The sequence below is a fragment of the Macaca mulatta genome, chromosome X, assembly GCF_049350105.2.
Source record: "Macaca mulatta isolate MMU2019108-1 chromosome X, T2T-MMU8v2.0, whole genome shotgun sequence".
In the NCBI taxonomy this organism is placed as follows: domain Eukaryota; kingdom Metazoa; phylum Chordata; class Mammalia; order Primates; family Cercopithecidae; genus Macaca; species Macaca mulatta.
Genome location: NC_133426.1, coordinates 45,366,735 through 45,370,436, shown reverse-complemented (window position 1 = coordinate 45,370,436; position 3,702 = coordinate 45,366,735). Strand labels below are relative to the sequence as shown.

Genomic DNA, 3,702 nt, shown 5'->3' with positions numbered 1-3,702 from the left:
TACCACATTCTGTGAACTTCAACCGACCATTTCAATGAGGAGGTCAAGCCCTGAATTTTCTGTCACTTGCAGTAGTGTTTGAAAAACTCATCCAATCATAAGACTCAACTGAATCATCTGTTAAACTGGTGGTTCTCAAATTGTAGTGAGCATCAAAGTCAACTAGAGGGCTTGTTCAAACAGATTATTAGAGAATCTTACACACTGGGAATTAAGAGATTCCAATAATTTGCATTTCTAATAAATTTCCAGGTGATGCTGACGCTGCTGTTCCATGGACCACCCTGTGAGAACCATTGTATTAAACACTCTGGATGCCCAGAATTCCACCTCCAATCCATGGAATCAGAATCACAGGCTCAGGATCCTATTTTTAACAAACATTCATGATGATTATTCTGGTCTAAATATACCACATCTTTTATATGCACTAAATTTCATGTTCTTTCTCTGTTGAGGAGTTTCTCAAACCCTGATCAGGGTCCATTACCCTTATTCTACACAGTATTCTCAAACTCTTGATTATCTAATTCCCCAACTCAGAGCAGGTTCAAAGCTATCTACTGTGTGGTGTGGAACTGGCTCTTTTTTGTTTGGTTGGTTGGTTGGTTTTTTATCTATAATATGAGATTTTTTGTTTGTTTGCAGAAAATGTTTTGCTCTCAGGTGAGGGAGTTTATAATAAGTGACTTATTTATTACAGATACAAATTCCAAACCTAGTTTATTCTAAGCTTTTAAGTTCAACCTACAAATTGTATTATTCCGTTATTAAATCTAGTAAAGTTTAACAATCATGCAAATATTTTTGACTGACATTTGTCCCATTTAATTAAGTACCCTTCTGCATTTTCAACTGCCTGTAAGGGGATGAAATAATTTAATTTACTTTTTTCAGTTTATTTTTTTGAGATGGGATTTTGCTACGTTGCCTAGGCTGATCTCAAACTCCCAGACTCAAGCAATCCTCCTACCTCAGCCTTCTTAATAGCTGGGATTATAGGCATGCATTCTCAATGTACTTTTTAAGCCCCTTATATATCTGACAAACAAATAAAACCTTCCAAGCACTTAATCAATTCCTACGCACATAACAAATTAAAAGTATAGTGAATCTTAAAGTTTTCTTAAATGTCCTAGCATATTAATGGCCTTAAAATTATGGGCAAGCAGTCAGACAGGTTATGAGAAATTTATCCAGATATCATTTTAAAATTTGTAAGAATTGTGTAAAAAAATGGAAAATTGTGTCAAGGTTAAAGTATTTGAACCAAAACATGAAGACTTTCAAGTGTCTCAAGATGTAAAAGTTAAAACTTCCATACTGGTAAAGAAACCAAGAACCTACATTGGGTAAAGGATGCCCTATTCACTAAATAGTGTTGGAAAAATTGGATATCCACATACAGAAGAAGGAAACTCAATCCCCATCTCTCACCACATACAAAAATCAACTCAAGAGAACTTAAAGACTTAAATATAAGACTGAAACTCTAAAAAATACTAGAAGAAAACAGGGAAAATACTTTAGGACATTGATCTAGGCAAAGATTTCACAGTTAAGACCTCAAAAGCACAGACAACAAAAATAATAACAGACAAATGTAACTATATTAAACTAAAAAGCTTCTGCACAGCAAAGGAAACAACAGAGTGAAGAGACAACTTGTTAATGGGAGAAAATATTTGCAAACTATTCATCTGACAAGGGACTAATATCCAGAATATACAAGGAACTCAAACAACAGTTTAAACACACACACACACACACACACACACACACACACACAGATAATCCCATTAAAAAGTGGGCAAAGAACATGAATAGACATTTCTCAAAAGACATACGGCCTCCTGCAGTGTCATGGGCCACAGCGTATCCGGATAGGGAGCCTCTGAGAAGAGCGGCGCGGGAACCGGCACCCACCACTGGAGGGGCGGCGACAGCGGCAGAAGCGACCTAGAGAGTTGAGTGGAGCCACCATGGCCGAGTTCCAGTCAAAAGTGAGCACGTGGACTAGCAGTCCTGCGCAGGGCGCCGGAACCTCTGTGTCCACGCTGCGCATGGACCTGGGCTTTGTGCGCTCCCGCCTCAGGGTGTTCATGCTGCTGCAGCTGGTGCTGGGGCTGCTGGTGTGGGCCCTGATTGCAGACACCCCGTACCACCTGTACCCGGCCTATGGCTGGGTGATGTTCGTCGCTGTCTTTCTCTGGCTGGTGACAATCGTCTTATTCAACCTCTACCTGTTTCAGCTGCACATGAAGTTGTACAAGGTGCCCTGGCCACTAGTGTTAATGATCTTTAACATCATTGCCGCCATGCTCTATGTCACCGCCTTCATTGCCTGCTCTGCGGCAGTTGACCTGACGTACCTAAAGGGCACGCAGCCGTATAACCAGCGTGCAGTTGCCTCGTTCTTTGCGTGTTTGGTGATGGTCGCCTACGGAGTGAGCGCCTTCTTCAGCTATCAGGACTAGCGAGGAGTAGGCAGCAGTGCGTGCCACAGCTCCCCCTGGGGCTGAAGCCGCCGCTGGGTCACAGAGCAGGGTCGCCCTGCAAGCCCAAAGCTGGGGAGCCCTGCGCGGAGTCAGCCCTGCAGGGACCACACTTGCTTCTCTCTGCTCACCAGACACAAGCTCTCACAGCGCTAAGGAAGCAGGCCCAGGCTGGCAGGCATCTGGGCTTGCAGGAGGCCAACCGCTGAGACCTCCTCCCCATCTCCCTTATTCAGTGGAAGGTGACGGGGATCTGAGGCTGTGTCTCTGCCTTGTCTTTAGAGGACTAAAGCGTCCAAGGCTGGGGCCCACCCTTCTCACCAGCACTAAATGCCCTAACAAGGACTTCAGACCTGCAGCCCCAAACCCGCTGTAGTATAAGCCTAACAAACAACATGTAGCACCTTCGTCTTTGTTCCAGGAGAGCTGAGAAAGCTCATGAAACTATTCTCCTTCCTTAAGACGCAATTCCGACCCAACGCTCGCTGGAGTCAACCTGTAAAAAGCGAATTATGATTGTTGACAGCATGGTCTTCCCTCCCTGCATTTCAGACATACCAGTTACTGAAAGCAAATCCGTTTTAAGTGATTTCTCAATGCTGAAAAGCCTGTCCAGGTTTCCTTCCCTTTCCCGAGCCTCTCTTGTAATACTCCTTTGGGCAAAGCTAACATCAGTGCCGATTGCTTCCCTGACCCTGCTGACGAAGCCCAGGGGACCCGAAGGAGGAAGGGAAGCAAGGCCTTGTCTGGCCAGTTGTCATGTGGTTGGTGGTGACTTTGTTTTTTTTGTTTTTTTTTTTTTTAATAAAAATGAAGATGAGAGAAATTAAAAAAAGAAGACATGCAAATGGCCAAGTTATATATGAAAAAATGCTCAACATCACTAATCAGCAGGAAAGTGCAAATCAAAACTACAGTGAGATATTACCTTACTCTAGTTATAATGGCTATTACTAAAAAGACAAAAAAAAAAAAAAAATAACATGCTGGTGAGGATGTGGAGAAAAGGGGAATTCTTATACACTATGCAGGAGCATAAATTAGTATAGCCACTGTGGAAAACAGTATGGAGATTTCTCAAAAAACTTAAAATAGAACTACCATATGATCCAGTAATCCCACTCTTGGGTATTTATCCAAAGGTAAGAAGATCAGTATATCAAAGGTATACCTGCACCCCGGTGTTTATTGCAGCACTATTCACAAC

At 42.7% G+C, this 3,702-nt stretch overlaps 1 pseudogene; it reads left to right on the top strand.

Annotated features, from left to right (window-relative positions):
• Nucleotides 1–1,982: 1,982 nt before the first annotated feature.
• Nucleotides 1,983–2,477, top strand: LOC709914 (plasmolipin pseudogene; annotated as a pseudogene).
• Nucleotides 2,478–3,702: the final 1,225 nt, after the last annotated feature.